We start from the raw sequence: 21,192 nt of genomic DNA on the forward strand, positions 1-21,192 counted from the left end.
AAAACCAGAGCTCCAGGGGCCATATGCAGCAATGATAGGCATGACTGCAGACCTGAGGAAGGTGTTAAGCCTGACAATGGGAAAACCTGCATTAATCATCATCGAGCTGACAATATTACCCTGAGCAGTCATAGGAAGTTGTAAACCAGCAGCAGAAAGGGAGATCTGAATGTCCAAGACATTTTGCTGAGGGGCCGGACTAGGGGCAACAATACTTCCAGAAGTAGCAGAGCTTTCCCCCATAACAAGATTATTGAAAATATTGCTGGGAACCATGATATAACTATTTGAGAGGGTGGCACTGGAGTCTGAACTGTCATATGCAGAAAAGGAGTCATTCCAAGCTGTACCTGGGCTATCCTGAAGATTATTTGCAGGTAAAATCCCATCCTGAACTTGCAGACCCTCTGCAGACAGCCAAGCCTGAAAGTTATATAGGGCAGGCGGCGGCGAAGGTGGCCATGCACCCCAACCCGCTTGGAAGTGCACATCATGACCTTGAGGAGCATTGTGGTGTGGAGCAGCATCAGGTGAGTTTGGTGCGGCGTTCTGAGCAAGCCAATTATGCAGCTGGGCTTGGTACATCTGCTCCGCAGTGAGAGCATCACCGAACAGGGGGTGGGGAATCCCATCAGCAGGAGGTGGATCAATATCTGCCGGCGGCACATCCGGGATATGGGCATTCCAATCACTGCTACGCAAAATTGTGACGCAAACACTCCAGCAGCGTCGCTCCCCACCCAGCTGATGCATAACGAAGCTCTTGGGCACCCGACACAAACTAAGAACTCTGGCCTTGATCAAAACAAACTTCCTGTCCCCTCTAGGATTATTCCAAGTGATAAGTTCCCCAAATTTGTCCACAGACTTATGAATATAGTGAGAGGTTTGATAATCATGGGGAAAACCAATGTAAAGCAGCCGGACTTGAGGCCCGAAGCTAGTTTTGCGCATATTGATAGCAGCATCGTGAGGAACAAAAGAAACAACAGTGCCCTGGTTATAATCATCCTCATCGAGCTCAAAAGTAGTACCCACCACAGTATCTCTAACCACAGAATCCACGAAACCAAATAAGCCAATCCCAAGCGGATAGTCGTCTACTTCAGTGGGGAAGAAATTGGACTCGTGGAGCAAACCTTCGATGGCGTGACGAAGCAGAGCCTTCTGATGAAAAGGGACGAAGCGATTCACCTCTGCAATGGCCAAGAAATCATGTCGAAGTGGCGGCACCGGATTGACCACCATCTCATCTCTGACCAGGCGATCTTCAGGCCCAAGCTCGATGGTCATGCCCTGCGGCAGGTACGGGACGACATTAACGGGATAGTTCCCAAGAGTCAAAAGTTGATGTTATTGTGAACAGACACATGACTAAAAGAAATGTCATCTTAGATGAAGTAAAGGATGGAAGAAGATCTCTTAATTTGTGAATCTATATCTCAATTATACTGACATAAATATTGCCAATGGACTTGGCTAGGCTTGGCTTTTAGGAAAACAAACTGATGATTCAGTGGAGATTGTCTGGGCTTGCCTAGCTAGCTATTCAGATCAAATCCAGACATGCCTACCTCTAATGCAGATTGAGACCTAATATTAACCAGGTTGTAGTTGTATGACCGAGACAGACATAGAAAACCGACATACATGGGAAAAGATTAAGCGAGAAGTTATCAACCCACCACCCGACGAAAGGGTGCCGCGTTGAGGAGTAGCCCGGTGTCCTTATGGTACTTGCGAATCTTCCGCATCGCGCATTACCCATACGGAACCGAGACACACTCTTCTCTCTTCTTCTCTGGCTACGGCTAGAACTGAGACTTTGTCTCCGGCAGCACCATTCGCAGTGGCAGTGGCTACGTCTCAAGGCGCATGAAACCGGGGCCGCAATATCGCCATCGTACCCATAGTAGTTCTCGTGTGAGCCATAGTGAAGAGGAGATGGCAAGGATGGGTCGAGAGTTTGATTTGAGATTATTTTTCCCTTCTGCAATGGAGTTCAGCAAATATAATCACGGGACAAGAGTGGCTGCGTGAGTTTGATTTGGATAGCTCGGTCTTCAGTAATGCTACATCTACATAGATCTACAACCGTTTTACTTAAGGGAAACACTTTGTATCTGGAAGTTTGACACAGGAAAATCATCAGACCAATGCGGTGTCGTTGGTTCTTGTTTCATCTTATGGCTTAGAGCTTTCACTGAATTCTAATCCAAGATCCCGTTTTTCATGCGCCCACGACTCTACAATCGAACCTCCGCGTGGATTGGCAAGGCTAGTTCTTTTTTTACGGAAAAAAATCATGCTGGGATGAATCCGAGCTGCTGGTTAATTAGCTGTTACTGGGGAGATCATTAAAGGTTGTAATAAAGTTGGACGGTAAGACGGTAACCACTTAGATGCCTATCCATCATTGATCTATCATGTTCGTGCTGGGACGAATCCAGGCTGTTGGTTATCTGAATCCCGAAGTGTCATTTTCCAGAGTGCACTTTGCTCCATCAGTGTGCTTCAGCTTCATTAGTGGACTGGTGCTCGGTGCTCACACCTCAAAGAGGAAACGCCCGAGAAAGCAGATCCTTCCTATTCCCGGTGAGGCAGCAACGACACCGCTGGACAAGAGGACGTCCCTGACAGCCGACGACCGCATCGGAATTAGCTTAACATGCCATAGTTCCGATTAATATGCTATTTGCCTCGTACGAGTATTTCCTAGTCAGCTTAGTAGCTTACAGTATTTGTTTTCATTGCATGCCGAGTTTGTCATTAGCAGCACATCATGCAGAGGCCCAACAAATTGTCTGCCGTCTCTTTCCTCGGACGCCATTCCTTTTTCGGAACCGAGGTTGGACTGGCCTCCCAGATGGCTTGCTTCACTCCATTGTTGCTCAGCTGGGACCCTTCCGAGACATTCTTGGCTTCTCTGCAACATGCCCTTCTTGGCGCGCTGCCTGATCCTCATACCCATCCAAATACATGCACCACACTAAATTCCCACCTCTCCTCATCCAACCCCATGTTTGTGTACAAGGTCCTCTTCTTCCTGCTACCAATGATTGCCATCAGCTATACACATGTGTGGTTATCGATCCAGCCACCCCGAACATCTCCCCTTAGGCCCCGTTCGGAAGTGATCCGGCTCCGCGCTTCTCTGGAAGCGGGCGAGGAGCTGGCCGAACGCGTCGGCTCCATGGAGCCAGCTTCAGAAGCGGAGGCCTCGCGACGCGCAAATCCGTGGAGCGAGGGAAGTCCAGCTTCGCAAAATACAGAAGTAGGAGTTCGTTGAAATTACATGCCGCTGCCACCGCGAAGTGCCTGCTGAACCGTATTCCTCTTTGTTCGCAGCCCTTCCTGGTAGGCCCGACCACAGCGACTAGCGCAACTCCTCTCCTATGCCTGCCGAACGCTGCTGGCTTGACTGGGAAGCTGGCTTGCGCTGCACCGTCGAGAAGTTGGCCCCGTCGGGAAGCTGGAGCACTTCCTAACGGGGCCTTACTGCTAGACTCCTGTGTTAGAATAAATTCGAGGCACTCCGTCGATCATCCGAGGATCAGACAATCACACAAGCACGACACCGAGATTTGTTAACGAGGTTCATCGATATGGCTACATCCCCGGGGCTTGACTACGGGCGCTCCTCCCCGTGACACCGTCACAATACCGCACACCCGGTCGCCCTGGACACCGGCACAAGCCGCCGGCTTCCCCTGCGTTCCGGTGCTATTATGTCGGCATAGATTACATCGTGTGTCTACCCCCGCTATATAAGAAAGGCCTAGGATACAAGTGTCCTACTAGGACACGACTCCACATCCTATGTAAACACGATACAACTACAAGTCCAACTGTAATCTACCTTGTACACTATATTCCACACAACTCCAACAAACTCCACCTTGGCGAATATTCTCCACCACCCTGAATTTGTCCATGCGTCAACTTCCATGTACATTGGACTTGAGCTTATCCCATGAGTATCGCTGCTACTCCAAAGACTCCATGTGACTCCACCTGCAACTTGTAGTCCCTTCTTTTCTTGACCACAGTCAACACTGGAGCAAATTAAGTTCCTCTTTACTCTAGTCTGTGCTCCCAACTTCCAGAGTATCCGTCCAGCGCCATGACACACTGATCACTGACCTGCGTGAAAGTGAACAACTCACATATTGGGTGTCACACGTAAGAGTTACCTGAACTCAACATCACCGCTCCTTTCTTGACTGCCTGTCTGAAACTTGAAGGAATTTCACCATTGCTTGTAGTCATCCCGAGTCAAATTCGCAGTTGTCTCACCACATGTATGACCACCAGAGCCATGGCCCGTCTCCATGTCACGTGCGCACCGCACGCCTCGCCGTTATTACCGCGTCGAGCCTCCGCTGTCCTGGTCGAGTCTCAAGGGTCGCGAAACCACACCACTCAACCCCCACTGCAGAGTACCACCGATCATCACCGACCGATGACGAGTTTCACGCTTCCATCAGACCACTGGGCTCCAGTCCGAACTGCGTGCCACACGTTTTTTCCGCTGAAATAGGCTTCGACTCTCTGACGTCTTACGCCGTAGCCCTTCAATCAGCATCGAGTGAAGTCTTCCGTCAGACTCCAGCTCCACCTTCAACATGACTCCATGGTAGATGATCAGTCCACCCCTGCGCCTCATCAACTTCAAGCTCCGTGTATACACCACCTTGAATAAATCCCGCGCCATAGTCTTGTCGAAGCCACACAAGCCCTCGGGGCCTGCGCCACATGTTTCCACGCCCAGAAGTCGGTCACCATCAACATCACGCTCCTATGTCGTCGTTGCCGATCCCGCACCATCTTCTGTACCAACAGACTTACGTCGATCCCGTCAGACTGCCCAGTCTGACCCAGCCGAACTCGTTCGACTGTATGACACGCTCAAGGCTCCCAAATCATTTTCCGCGAATTTCCATCCATCACATAATAATTCCATCTTAGCTGACCTGACTTTGTGCAACGCCTTCAAGCATCACTGTTGTGCCATCAAAACTTTCATCATTGTCTGTCATAACCTAAGGTTTTCAGTTCCGTGAACTTCTCCACCTCAAACCTGGTAACCGTTGGCGCCATGGTTTTCATATGACTGACCCTGTGAAAAATTATCCAAACTTTCCACGCGATGCCCCAAGTACACGAACAGCCTCGGCTTACTACAGCAGTTCCAACCAAAAAACATTCTGGTCCTCACGTGTACTAGATACTAGGCTCAACTCACGGTGCTAGCTTTTGCCTTGCCACAGCCTTGCTATTTCCAATGATCGTGAATTATCAATGGATTTCCTTTGCGATTCGTTCTGCTGCTGCCTTTTTCCGTGTCCTACACGAGGACCCGGTCCTCTTTTTTCCAAAACAAATCTCACGGTGTTTGCATCAGCATGTATTGATGGACGAGCGCAGCCTCATGGCTCATGCATCACGCGTTAGCAGCCTCCTGCATCAGCCGGCCATTGTGCTCAGCCAAGGCCCAGCAAGCGCCCACCTGTGGGGCCGCTGCCCGCACCAGCCCATCGCACATAGCGCCTAGGCTGTATCCGCTGCCAGCCTGCCACCCGTACGTGCCTCGGACTGGGCTAACTTGTCCACGTTCCTTCACCGCATTGATCTCGTCGAGACCGAGTCCATAGGGAACACTTCGACAAGTCGTCTGCTCGATCCGACCTCGCCGGGAATTGTGTACGCTCGCCCGATTGATGTACTGATCAATCGCCGCACGTCTCTTCGCTGCCACCGATGCTTTTGCTGCTGCCTATCGATCCGATCCGCCACACGCACACGTGCCTCCGATCGCTTCCTCCAGATCAACAATCCAGACAACCTCCCGACCTAGCTCATGATACCACTTGTTAGAATAAATCCGAGGCACTCCGTCGATCATTCGAGGACCAGGCAATCACACAAGCACGACACCGAGATTTGTTAACGAGGTTCACCGATATGGCTACATCCCCGGGGCTTGACTACGGACGCTCCTCCCCGTGACACCGTCACAATACCGCACACCCGGTCGCCCTGGACATCGGCACAAGCCGCCGGCTTCCCCTGCGTTCCGGTGCTATTATGTTGGCATAGATTACATCGTGTGTCTACCCCCGCTATATAAGAGAGGCCTAGGATACAAGTGTTCTACTAGGACACGACTCCATATCCTATGTAAACACGATACAACTACAAGTCCAACTGTAATCTACCTTGTACACTATATTCGACACAACTCCAACATCCTGAACAAACCACGGAGAACAAGATGACATTTATTGGCTCCTCCTATGGTAATGTCATCTACTTCTCATACGGATATTGTCACATCGTTTATGGGTTCACCCGTGCCGAGGTTCCAACTCCACATCTCCCATCCAGTGACAAATGCAGGTCATACTTCTTGAAGGGCACTCTAATAGCCCAATTGCATCACCCAACTCACGTCTTCTTGTCAGTACCGAGTCCTCCCTTTTTGATCTGTGTGTTGAAAACCACTCTTAGTCCGAACTCCAGCATCCTTATCAGTACTCCATCCGTTTCATAATGTAGTGCATATAGATTTTTTGAAAAATCAAACCTCACAAACTTTGAGCAAGTTTGTGGAGAACAACATTTACATCTAAATGCGAAACATGTATCATTAGATTCATCATAGATGTAGTTTCATACTATATATTTTTGGCACTGTACATATAAATAGTTTTCTCTATAAATTTGGTCAAAGATTGCAAAGTTTGACTTTTTAAAAATTCTATACACACTACATTATCAAACTGAGGGAGTATCTAATAGAACATTTTATGAAATTTGGTGGTCAGTTCATTGTCTCGGATAGCGATGGAAGATCCTACGCTCTGCAGCTGCCCCCTCAGCATGGTCTGCAGCAGATAAAAACCAGGGCTGAGGAAGGAAGGCTGGTGGTTTGTGGTGACATGCTTTTCATGCTCAGTTCAAACAAGCTCCACCGCCTCAACATGGGAACTGAGCCGGCGACTTGGATGGCCGTGGAGAAGCTGGACAATTGGGCACTCTTTAAGGGTCCAGGAGCAAAAAGCAGGCCGCATTCTTGCATGAGCTCGGAACTATGGGGAGGGAGGAGCAACATCGTCCATCTCGACCTTGGGCTCTCTATGGGTTGTGTGGCGTGCTGGATCCCAACTTAGGAAGCACACTAGCGAAAGCGTCAGTTTGCCGTTCTGGCTGTACCCAAGCATGTTCTACTCGGATGGCCAACGATGATGCGTGCCTGCCAGCCAACAAAATACAGCTTGCCGCAGCACCAGCTTTGGGGGGAAGCAGAGTGGCGTGATAACAGACACTAACTCTGTTGGGTTGCTTGAAGGAGGCTTTCTCTTTCTAGAGGAAAACCCACATCTGATAAGATTATGGTTCACTCGAAGATTTGATGTTTTTCCATGCTATTTAGTATCATTTCAATTTACACACCATCATGCCAAAACCTGTAGATATGTGTTGCCAAACCAGCATAACAATATAGTTACTAGGTTCCACGGGAACCAGGTCACAACCTAAACAGGTCGAAAACTGAAGAGACAGAAAAACCAAGCCTCAGACCCCAACCAAAACAGCATAACACTCCCATCTTCCCCTAGCTCTAAGCTTTGGGGATGTAGTATTAACCCAAAAGACAACTTCATCTTGAATTTGCATGAGAAATATCCTGGATGTCTTTTTTTTCGCAATTTTGTTTTATTTTGCAAAATAGTAACAGTCCAAGAATGTAGAAGATCTAAGCTCATGCATCAGATGAATGTTTGGTTGTTTTCTTGACGATATGTTATGTCAAAAATTCGGGCAAGCCTGATTATGAAAGGAAATTCAGAAACGCGCCAAAAACTTGTGGACATGCGCTAAATTCAGAAACGCGCCTTAAAGTTGTGGACATGCGCCGGATTTGAATTGGCATACTACAAGTCTAGAAGTAAATGTAAATCAATCAAACAAACAAACAGTACTTATTAGTATATCAGTAATGACCTTCTCAAAGCAGCGGAACCCAACGGTTGCTTTGTGATTTAGTGTTTTCCAGAAAATGAATCAGAGGAGAATAAAGAGCAACATGCCAGCACGCATCTGGAAGGAAGATATCTGATAGCAAAGATTACGGAATAGGTCTTATACGAAATAGAGTACAAATAGATATTTGTTTTACAGCTTTGTGGAACGGCTGCAGAAAATGCAAAATTCAGTGGAAATGAAACCTGGTACAACCTCGTACATACATAGGATGATCTGCCCAGTGCAAATCATCATCAAAGAGGACTTGGTTGAATTAAAAACCGCAAGAAGCAAGCGATTATTCGAGACCACTGCATGCATAGTAAATACCGTTGGAGATGTAGACTTGTTTCAATAGATAGATGCATGCACCCCAATCCAATTTGGCAGCACACATACAACCTGTCAATTGACAAAGCAAGTAAACCATCAGTATATATAAACGCGCAGGGAAGACACGATAAAAGTATGAACAAATATACTCACTTGGTCCAATTAAGGCGAAGAACTAGTGCTGGCGGTGGCACTGCTATTCTCTGTCCTGATAAAACCATTTGACTTGTATACCATCATAAGGGCAACGATGGTCATGAGCTCACCCCCGTTTGTCAGGTTTTTGGCATGAGATTTCTCGTTGCAGTTGTAGGCCGTGCAACATAGCATCTCCACCCACACTTCAAAGACCATCTCCGGTATCCGATGAACATCTTCAGGATCTCTTTGCGCTGTGTCGACCAACTGTGCTGCAAGCTTACATCCGAGGTCAAGTGTGCTGTTGATCGAAGTCTGAGCAGTTCCTCCGCTCTGAGAGTCACCAGCAATGCGTCCATCAGCATTTGGTTGAATTGGAGATCCTCCGATCAAAGCCTCCTTCTGTTCCTTTATGGCATCGGTCAGGGGCCGGATGTCAAGGGCTGTGCTCAGATGCGTGTTGCAATCATGGCACAGCTGGACATACCTCTGACGAGTAACAGGGTAAGGCAGCATGTAGGGGCGGGCGATCAGCAGATAAAACATGTAATTGCAGAGAGCCTTCATTGCGACATAAAATTCCCTCATTGCGTCAGAAACAAAAAGTGATGCGATATCCACTGACGACTCGAGGTAGACATGAGTGGCAATGTGCCACACGAGGATGCTCTCATCCAGATCCAATCCCACGCTCCATGCCAACTCCTCATGGCCGCCTCTCCTTAGGGCATTCCGGCCCCGTGATTTCTTGATGTCAATCTGGCTAGCTTCAGTTCCAGTACCATCAGATAACGGAACGACCTGCCTAGCTTCAGTTCCAGTATCAACAGATGGAACAGCCTGCCTAGATCCAGTTGCAGTATCATCAGATAATGGAACGACGACCTGCCTAGCTTCAGTTCCAGTCTCACTAGATGGAACATCCTGCCTAGATTCAGTTGCTGACACTAGTACCAACACCTTCCCAATGATCTCTCTTGGGACACGAGTGGACCATGAGCAGAATGTTGAATCCCACATGTCCTCCAGTCCCATCCTTTTTGCGATTCTGCTGCCTCTGCTGGAGTTAGTGTGCAAGAACACCTTAAACAAGTTGTGTTGGCGCATGTGGCCCGACCAATAGATTTCATCACTTTGTACAATTTTCCTGACTAAATTGGAGAAGACCAGTTCAGCGTAATGAAGCACCCAGCCAAGCGAATACCATGTTCTTTTATACAGCAGTGCGGCTGTCCACATAGAGAACATGAACCTCAGCACTGAGATGGCCTCCAGGACAACTGCACCAATGAGCAAAACTTTGGTCACAATGATATCTGCTCTTCTGTAACCATCTTCGTCTTTCAATGCATAGAACAACTTGAGTACGGCCACAGTGAAAGGCAGCGAGATGAGACGGACGATGAAGCCGTACCAGGTGTGCACCACCACCTTGGTGTACAAGAGGTCGTACATCATCGTGAGCTGTACGTGCACCACCTCCAACATAATGTTTCCTGGATAACGTGTTTCATTCTCAATTGTCACATAAGATGTTGGTCCCTCAAACATTTTCTTAGGGATATCCAACAGTGGGTGAGCCATGTCTAGGACTAGCACGTCGACTCCCATGTCGACTTCAGATGTCAAGTACGGAGAGTATGTAGGAACACGAGCCGCAGCCTCAGCGCCAAAATCCTTGTAGCTGGTGATGACGAGGTTGCTACTGGCACAGCTATTGGCACCAATGAGGGCACATACTCTTTCCCCGTACTTGAGAACTCCGACCACATACATGAGGATGGCGGCCGAACGAAGCAAGGACGGGAGGAAGAGAATGGAAGACGCATACAACACATAGCCAGCTGCCAGGAGCTGCATCCGAAAGCCTGCAGGTGACGGAGCCACAGCCGGTTGTCCTCGATGGAATAGGCGGTGATGTTATCTTGACCGCCAAGGTGCACCAGCAGCAGCGGCGCCCAGAGCGCCATAAGGCGGTGCTCAGGCGACGTGACGACCACAGACAGGTGACCCAGGGCATATATGGCCGTCGTGTCGGCCAGCATGTATGCTGACCAAATGATGACCTTTAGCACGGGCCAGTCTGTGCGTCGACGAATATCTGCTAGGAGCAAAAGCATGACCTGCACTGCGAAGCTCACCGACACCGTGACATGGATCCCACGTCCACTCCAGAACTCCACTAGGGGATTGAATCCAGCTGCCATTACGAAACAACAGCTACAGGCTGTAGAACCAAGTCTATGTCAACAAAGGGGCAGCAGGATTCGTTATTGTATGTAATAAAAAAAACCCTGTGTACAAGGTTACAAAGAGAACTGTACATGCAAAGAACAAAGTATATGTCAACTTAGAAAACGTAGGCGGACCTTCCCAAACATTTATGCTGAATTTTCTGTGGACCTCGTTTCTAATATTGCAAAGCTGACGATCCACATAGGCCTACAGCATGTATTTTTCGTACAACGATCCACATAGGCAACCCTGGTCTCGGATGGAGACTAGCCACAATGAAGAGTAACATACATTAATAACATACACATATCACTAGACTATGTTACCATATTCATAATGGTTAGTAACATAAGTGTAGTGTCATGCAAAGTTTCAATTATTAGGTTGTAGACTCATATTGTATTGGGACATGTGATGTTACAGTAACTAGCTAGGTTACTCAAACTACCTCTCTCCTCATTAACTCATTGCCACATAAGCAAATTTATTGAGTTGGACTCGATGTTAACTGCTGAAGTTACTCCCACTGTGGCTAGTTATGCTGTATATAATCCATAATTTTTTACCATCACTCAAATCAAGGGACTCTCTCTCTCTATCTACTGGGCATGCGTGCCGGCGAATGCATTGTATTGCATCAGTAACTAAACACGGGTTTTTGGGTCTTTTTGATTTGACTAATACAATATGGACAATATGTCAATAGAAAAAATTATATACCCATAAAAAAACAAATTATATGGTCAGAAACTACATTTAGTTGCAAAGAAGGTTCATTCCTGTCTCGTTCACATGGCGGTGACATGCTATTTGAGAGAGTTTTTACGTCGCACACATTGAGAATTTGTTTTTTACATGACGAGATAAGACATGATAATGGGCTGGCTTTTGGGATGCTTAAGCCAACGGTCAAGTTAACCAGTTAAAATAGACTATACTAGTGACATGCCCATGCGTTGCTTCTGAAATGTTAGGACGTTTTTCGTAGCTAGCATACATCCCAACCAAGCCTGCGCGAAGCAAAATGACCCGTTTGGTTGCATGGGCTTCATCGGTTTTCTATCCCGCACGATGTTTAAAGCACTACTAGGCCAGAGTGAGGGGGAAGGGTCAAATTGGCCGTTTTTTCAAGCAAGGCTCTGGCGAGCCCCGCGTACCTCTCGCCTGCACACCTAGAGAAGCGCGAGAAATGGATGGGGCGCCTCATTACTCCCTCCCATCTCTCCCCTCATCATCCACCCCATTCAAAACACACTCTCTCTCACTCTGACCACCCCTTCGTTCCCCGATGGCCGGTCCAAAAGCGTGTTGCCGCCCTCCCATCCCGTCTAACAACCTGAACCATGATTGCTAGCTCCTTGGCATCACAAGGGAGGGCGCCAACCTGCTCGCTACTATCAATTTGCCTCGACCCATCTGCACAAGGCCGAGGTCCATGGGAATTGACCCACCATCCGTGTTCATTCTAGGGAGTGCGGTTCTGGGTAGTTCATCGTCTGCGGCAAAGGCTGTGGGTAGCACATCAGTTGTGGTCGGTGGAGATTTTTACCCCCCGCGAGCGTTTTCTCCCTTTGCTCCGACCCAAGCCGATGGTGGCCTGGCCGACACATCAATGGCAGTCGATGGTACCTCGGGTACGGGCTCGACGAGGACAGAGATATCGATGAGGGCCTTGCTACTGGGTTGTGCATTGGTCGGAGGAGATTTTGACCCCATGCAAGCACTTTCTACCTTTGCTCCGGCCCAAGCCGATGGTACCTTGGGTGCGGGCCCGACAATGACTGAGACATCGCTGGTGATGAGGGCCTTGCTATTGGGTCTTGCATTGGCTGGGTGGAGATTTTGACCCCCATGCAAGCATTTTCGTCCTTTGCTCCAGCCCAAGCTGATGGTACCCCAAAGGACACATCACCGAGAGCCCATGGTACGTCAGCTGCAGGGTCGGCGAGGACCGAGACATCGGTGATGACGAGGGCCTTGCTACTAGGTCGTGCATTGGCTGGGTCATCTGCGTTGGCCTGACTATCATTCCGCCAGAATCTGGTCTCGCTGGAAGAACTCCACCTCCAGCGGTAACCGCTCCATCATAAAAAATGAGAAGTTTGAACTAAAATGTTTAATAAATCATAAAATGTTTGTGGAATTATATATTTTTTGCGATTTTGAAAAAATCATTGCTTATTAAAAAAATCAACATTTTTAAAACAATTTTTGGGAAATCAAAAAATGTTCATGATTTTTAAAAAAATCGTGTTTTAACAAACTTTAATGAAGTTGAACAAAATTTCCAATACAAAAAATTTTATGAATGGAAAAATATCTTAAAAATAAAAAATTATTCAACTTACAAAATAGTCTATTCATTCTTAAAATGTTCGCTGATTTCAAATGTTTGTTAAATAAAAAAATGTTTGTTAAATCAAAAAAGGTTTATGAATTTCAAAAATTGCTCAACTAATTTCCAAAAAAAAGGTTCGTCGATTCTGGAAATGTTCACCGATTCAAGGAAATTGTTTAAAAAAATGTTTGCAACTAGTTTACAATGTTCATGAATTCAAAAAATGTGCTTGATTTTAGAAATGTTCTCGAATTTGAAAAACATTCACGATTTCAAATATGTGCACGATTTAAAAAAATGTTAATGATTTCAAAAATTGTTCATGATTTTGAGGGTGATAGTGTATCTCGGTGATGCAGAAAATGTTTTCATGGCCATTGATGATTACGATTTGTTTCTCCAGTTTCACCCGCATGGGCCCTTTTGCTAGTCACCTAACTACTGGCAGTACGAAATTAAACTTGGAGATAACTAAAATCAGGATTAAAGCTAATAGGGGGGAGTACATGGGAGGAGGTAGGCGACGGGAGGCGAACAAGTGGCTGAGAGAAGGGGTCAAAGTTGTGCGAGGCGGCTGCACGCATCGGATCTCGCCTCCATCTAACGGTGCAACGAGGACCGACGAAACACCAGATCGGTCGCCCCGCATCGGGCGAGGCTTTCTTGTCTCATCTGAGGAGCACACAATTTAGATCTGGTTCCACTGAAAAAATCTATAGGGTTCTGATGGTGTGTTTTCCTATTGTAAACCAGTACTATACTTCTACTGTTTGTTAAAATAATAAAAGTAATTAGTGGTGAAACTGAAGTCTTTGAAGACGTTTTTAAGTGAGCATTCGACTACACACAAATTATTGGTCTTCGCTATTGATTGCAAAAGGATAATCTAGTGTGCTACTTGTCTTGGATCTAACTTTGTGATATAAATTTGCCAGAAACAAAGGAACATCGTAATTAAATATCACGTTGCATTTCTGAAATACTCCCTCCGTTCGGAAATACTTGTCATCAAAATGAATAAAAGGGATGTATCTAGATGTATTTTAGTTATACATACATCCCTTTTTGTCAATTTTGATGACAAGTATTTTCAGACGAAGGGAGTACTATTTAGGAGGTGCACAGAGTAGAAGAAAAGTAGACAACATACCGGTCAATGGGCACTGATAGCGACGAGACGGTTGCCAACTGCAGTCAGAAAATTGTAGCCACTCATTCAGAAATCAAAACGGAGACACACATTCCTTCAGAGAAGAAAACACAGTTTGTATGTACGTTACCTACCTCCACTGTAGGCGCTGGTGCGCTCCAAACAGCTCTTAGTATGTGGAGACTTAGAGAGACAAGAAGAAACAGGATGCGGAGGGAGCAAGCGAAAGGATGTGGCCAAGTGTTTATCTCTTCACAACTGTCCCACGACCTAACCAGCACAAGGAAGTAACATCATCACAAGGTACAAGCGTAACCGTAAGATACAAAAAGTAGTCAAACAAAGTGTCCTCTACATAAAAGAAAAAAAACGGCATGCTTTGGAGTCGGCTTTCGTGAGCACGAATACACACGCAGATGTTTCATCCGTAGGTATCTTTCCACGTTACTTCTGCTACACTAAGGCATTAACTAACTGCATTTAGTTTCACAGAGGACTACACAAATCTTAGCATTCTGGTTACATATCAACACCGTAAATGACCCTTCTCAACTCCTTGTTCTCGCTGACAAGTCCAACCCACGTGTCGCCTGACGGAGGGAGGGCCAGGGCCCAACTTACCGTTACCAGCACATTTCCATGAGTGGCCTGCATTGTCCAACTTACTCTTTTGATTTCATAACTTACCGTTACCAGCATACAAAGATAAGAATAATAAAAATTCAAATTTGGTATTTTACAGATATAAGGGCATATGTAGCAGATCTCCTATTCCTATACTCATACACCCATTCCTATGAGTGCACGCACACACAAGTTACTCATGTGAGCACCTTCGAGAGACTGAGCTGGCACATCTTGAAATTGTCAGTCATCACAGACACCTCATAGTTGAAGGGAACATCGTGCTCTCCATGGATGCGGCTGGGGGGTCGGTGGTGGCTGCCGTAGGCGGGGTAGGCGTGTGGTGGTGTCGCGTTGTGGACGGCAGTGAGGGGTTGGGTGCAGGTGGCAGCCGAGGCAGAACCAACTCTGTCTGTGCAGGTGCTCGAGGTGAGCGGCTGTGTTTGCGGACGACTCTTGCTAGACCAAGCAGGGACGCTCGCCGTGGACTGGCAGGAGAAGGGAAGGTCTAGCGCTGCCGGACTCGGCGGCCAGCGTTTGCGGAGTCGGCCGGACTGGGATGCTTCGGGCGAAAGCCTATTGCCGTCTTCATCGGCAACGGTGATGATGATGTCTCCTGGCGCCGTGTCCCTTCGTGAAGGCATCATTGGGGAGCTACTATTGTCAGCTATTTCTCTGTGCTTCGGGCGAAAGTCTCAAATCCTTCTCTGGATCGGACAACGACGACATCTTCAATGGTGTTTCCCCCTTGGGGGCGTCATTTCAGGAGCCAGGGATCCGTGGTTGGTCGTCTGATGTCTGGGTTGGAGTGTTGGTTCAGGTTGTTGGTTTGTAGGGCGGTGGCGGTGGAGGTGCTCTGTGGCGGCGACCAGTACCTTGGCCATCCTATGCTGATGGTTGACCTCTCTTTTTGGGGCTCGTGGCATCGGTGAGGTCTCGGTATTCGGCACACTTTGATGGCTTTTGTGGTTTGGTGGCCTGCCTAGTGCTATGGTTCTCTCTATTTGTGATGGTGGCCGTGGTGTGGCTCGGAGGAGGTGTAGGACTATCTCAGCGGAAAATTGCCCTTCGGCACAGTCTGTGTCTTTCTCTGCCGCGACGTTCCTAGGTAGTAGGATGCTCTTCGATGGTGGCTATGATCTCCTAGCTCTTCAAGGTGCAGAGATCGCATGGTAGCAGGCAACTTCTTCTCTATGTCTTCTCGGTGGCAGATGTCCTTTCGACGGATCCAACAAAGCTAGTTCCCGCTCTTCTCGGTCCACTGGTGGTGATGGATGCTAAGTTCTTGGTGTTGGCTGCTTGTCGTAGCTCGCTTCTGGTTCTTTTTCTGTTGTTCCTTATTCCATCTTCTATTCTGTTATTCCTGGTTCCTTCTCCTATGTGTCGGGTGATATCTGTTGTAACTGTCATGTTGTATCTCAATCTTATCTATAATGAAAATGGTTCAGGATGGCGTAAGCCCGCCGTAGCACTGTCAAAAAAAGAAAAACACCGCCGAAAACCTAAAATAAATTTGGGAAGATGCAAGCACCAATATCAAGTCCGGGACTTAAACTCTTATGGAATGGTTCAAACATAAGGAACCTAACCATTTGAACTGATCTAAAAATATTTGAAGGCATGTGCAAATCGCTACTCTAAATACGTCTTTTATCAGCGAAACTGCTTACTGATTTAGCAGGCCACAAATGGATGTACCGTTTAACACATTTTTTTAAATGTATTTCAGAATGCATTGTTGAATTTTCATAAATAATTGCACCGGCAAAGTGCAGCATCACTTGTGGATCTCAATTACTTGAGCTACCTAAACCAACTCATTCAGACCCGAAGGCCATTGCATTGTAATTGAAATATATTTATGGCCTTGAAATAGAAAAATATGAGGATGCATTGCAAGAAGAGATATCCCTGGTATACATACGATGGCTGTCATGTAATTTTTGTCCGACAGTTCACATTTAGCCGTTCGTTAGTAGAACGAAATCACTATGCATATTGTACAACTGTTGGACAATGAAGTGTCCTGTGTATAGTTGGATTGCTTAATGTACAACTTTTGTTTTGAGACAAAGCTTATTGTACAACTGTTAGACAATGAAGTGTTCCGCTTTTCTTTTGGCAATTGTCCCGAAGTCACACTTTAGGGAAGTAGTTTTTGTGTCACAAGTTGAGGGTTAACATTTCAGGCATGCATAAGAGCAACTTTAACAGAGTTGCTATGTGATTCATAATAACTGGCAATATGAGAAACAAAATAAAATTGGCAATATCGAAGGTAAGGAGGCAAAAGTACGCTCTAGCGGAGTCTTTATATGGGTGGCTATCACCATTTTATACTGAAGGTTCTTGCATATTTGGCCTCCCAACATTTATATTTGGCATCATGGGTCAATTTTTGGTGCGCACTCCATCACCAAAATCATGTAGTTCGAAGAAAACTTCAGTGGCCCCCCACCTCACGTGAGGCTGGACGGAAGATTGGGGAAAAGCATCTCTCGTTGACAGGCGGGTCTCAAATTTTATAGGCTAAGATATGATGACTCTCAGTTTGCGGTGCTAGACTCCAAAACGTTAGGTACATTACAGTGAATGTAGATACTATTAGATTTGCTCTGATGTGAACAAAAACAAAAAGGCGTCTTGTGAATCGACGACCGATTATGTTATGTCAACCCAGACCTTGCTTTTGTGTGAGAGCATGTGCTTCCCTACTTTTTCGCGCAGCTTCCAAGTAAATGGCATCCGACTAATGCTCAGTTTAGATTATGTCTTAAATTAATATGGCCGGTTTGGTGTTGACGAGGAGTTCTTGAGAAACGATATAAGAAAAACATATGTCAGTAGCCTTTTCAGCTTTATATAACATATAAATATGGAAAAGATGCCCAACGGTCCTAAAATACTGGAAACATATTGTAGTACCTCGCTCTGTATCTCATCTCACTTTTCTGTTTTGTCATCCCAAGCTGCAATTTATCCCAATCCTCCCACGGTGGCGGATTCAGGATTTGAATTTGGACGGGACAGACTTTATGAGGAAACAAAAAATCAGCACCATGATACAATTAAATAAGACATTTTAGAAAATTAATTGGGGAAGTAGTATGCAATTAGGCAAGATAATCAACAAAACTAACTGTATTATTTTTTGCTGCATATAACATAAATTTTACTAGCAGTTAAACTTATGGTCAAAATATGACCCGAAATATGAGGGATGAGTGAACCCAGATGGAGGTAATAGATCTAGCCACCGTTGCGCACGCTACATCGTTTGTCGTGCATGAATATATGTGATCAAACTTTGATTCAAAATACGAAGAGAACTTATAAACCTAGACCAAGGAAGTAGACATGAAAGGACGCTTAGCTTTGAACTAGCAGAGCCCGTGCAGCGGCACGCCGCACCTGTCAATACGGTTTGTCCATATATGGACTGTGTTAACTGCCTATAATAAGTGTTATTAGTTTAAAAAGACAGAATCATGTACATAAAAATGTGGACATAGGAAGATATGTTGGAAAGAAGCATACTTATTCCATCACGCTGGCTACATGTTTCACACGTTGATAGTACATTCTTTTATAAGGATCGTTTATTCTTGCCATACATGGCACGTTCTACAGAATAAATGGTACACGATGATGCTGTTGCAATAAGATGAAAGAAACATAGAAGCTCATGGCAGATAAGATCATCCTAGTGTAGACTCCTGTTGAATTAGTGCTTGTGATGAAGTGGTATAGAGTCTTTGCTCCAGCCGGCAGGTGGCTCGGCGCATGTTTATCCAATGATGAGATCTTCACTATGTGAACATTTGGTAGCCTATATTTCACAATATATATTATTGTATAACATGTGAAATTATCCTACATTTTCTCTTTGTAAATTTATTGGGTTTGATAAGTTTCTTGATATGAGAATTAACTCAATAGAATAAATTGAAGACTCTAGCAGAGTGGTATTCATGGATCTTTATTTATTTGATAATCTAGTTTGAATATATTACATAGGAAGACGTCAACATTAGATATAAATTAATACAATGGAATAGATGTTGTGTAGACAGACTTAAACTAAATAGAGCAAAAAATAACAAAGTGCTCCATGTGTAAAGATTTAATACATCCATATTGCAGGCCATAGCAGTGATTTTATGTTCCATAAATTAGTATTTAGCGTCTGATGAAGCCATAGTGATGTTATCTTGTGCTTTCATATTTGCATAGTATGCTTTTCGTTGCCTTCCTCCAGCTCTCCCTCGATTTGCTCCATATATCTTCTTCTATTTACTTTTCTGAAATGAAACTCGCCCTTAATAATTGAAATACGCACATCTTAATTCTAAATCTGTATGTTCTTTGGACAGCAGTGCTATATGGACCATATCTCTCACACGAATCACACACGATGTAGCAGATCAACCCGTCGGTGAGGTGGACTGAAAGCGCAATGACCAGTGGATGTTGCATCATGCCAATTTTGCACAAGGAGTCATCGTGTATATAGTAGTTTCGTCCTTTGGAAAGAATGAAAACCAATTAGCACCAAACGTCACTGAAGGGCGGTCACTTTTTTGAGCTCATCAACACTGGGATCGTGCGGCCACATGTAACTCTGAAGAATAGTTCAATTTGGCAGCTATATCGAGTATTGTAAGAAAGACCACTGGACCGAATAGTTGGCACATATTATAACTGATCTGCACAATTGGGCATTAACCAGTACTAATCCAAGGAAGCTTAATTAGCACTATCCAGTACTAACTCAATTCGGGAGGAAAGCCAATTCGCTAATTAAGCTTAAAATCTTCGGCCATACATCTTATTAAAATAATGAACGAGTTAAGACAACTTGTAGTACTGAATCCACCATTGTCCTCGTTCTACTTTTGTCGGTGGAGAAATCAAGGAGAAATTTCATGGTTGAATAATGCCTGATCACCATGAACAACGGGAGCAACGAAAGACATGTATGTCAATTGTTCCGATCAAGGTTTTATGCATTTCTGCAGAGATTTCTCACTGTAGCCAACTGTTTTGCATTGAGAACAAAACAACAATTTCCTTTCATGATCAGAAGCACATTGCTTGGAGGCAAACAATTCAGTTGGTACAACAGCAAGGGAGTTCCTCGGCAATTGTAATGCAAACTGGTTAGGATTGCTTTCATATGCAACTCCGATGTTCCATTCATCTTTGCAACTGCTAGTCTAGCTAGTTTTGGTTTGCGTCAGACTACACTAAACTCTCCTGACAGGTACACCACCTATATAATTTTTTCAGGTTAGATCAACAATAACTTCACGCCGTACGCACTTTGCATGCAATAAAACGGCTTGACCAACCTGAAGCTGAAAAGCTACAATGTTTGCACGTATACGGATCGACAGCTGCTTGGTTAGCTGTTCCTTTTGTCTGTCTTTCAGCAGGCATCACATTCCTTTCAGTAACACACATAGAAATATAAAATGGATGGGCTCATGGAAAAATACTACAAAAAAAAGATTAGATTGACCCAGATCATGTATATAGACACGCAGACCACCCCCATCTGCATCGCCCAGCAGGAGAGGAAGTTATCTTCCACCATCTATTCAATATTTCTGTTTTCACCTGTTTCTTATCCCAACAACTGGGTTCCCTTCTAAAACTACTCCCTGTACGAAATAACATCAAACATCATATGCGATAAGTTGTTACTCAAACGGCAGCAAGTAGCCAAGAACCAAAGTCTGAAATTTAGATAAAACACATGCTAGTAAATTTCATTCGGGGGATAAACAAAAGTAGTCAAGATCGCACATGCATCCAAGATCTGTATGCATGTACGTGCAGCCGTCTCCATATAGGAGCATGCAGCTCAAGCGCCGGCTGCATCCACAACCCCCGTCACCACGCCTCCACAGCTCGTCCTCGGTTGCCCCGACCATGACGCCTCCTCCATCCTCGATACTCGCATCTGGACTGCCTTCCACCCTGGATGGAGATTGGATGGGCATCACGGGCGCTGGGAGCCCTATAGGCAGCGGTAGCACGGCCCGACAATCGATGTTGCAACGCTAAGAAGAGATACGGATTGTCGAGAGCGCGTTGGTGGGGGAGTTAGATGGCACAGTTTTTGCACGGTAGTGGAGGTAGTGATCAAGACGGCGCCGGTGGCACCAGCAAGGATGAGACTATGACGATGACGTTGGGCTGACGATCGAGACGGAGACAGCGGCAAACATCAAGATTGATGTTATGTCAACCCAGACCTTGCTTTTGTGTGAGAGCATGTGCTTCCCTACTTTTCCGCGCAGCTTCCAAGTAAATGGCATCCGACTAATACTCACTTATGCTT

The 21,192-nt window shown here is 45.8% G+C and overlaps 1 pseudogene; it reads left to right on the plus strand.

The window, feature by feature from the left end:
* Positions 1–2,782: 2,782 nt before the first annotated feature.
* LOC119321677 lies at positions 2,783–7,318 on the plus strand (annotated as a pseudogene).
* Positions 7,319–21,192: the final 13,874 nt, after the last annotated feature.

The sequence above is a fragment of the Triticum dicoccoides genome, chromosome 6B (genome assembly GCF_002162155.2).
Source record: "Triticum dicoccoides isolate Atlit2015 ecotype Zavitan chromosome 6B, WEW_v2.0, whole genome shotgun sequence".
Classification (NCBI taxonomy): Eukaryota; Viridiplantae; Streptophyta; class Magnoliopsida; order Poales; family Poaceae; genus Triticum; species Triticum dicoccoides.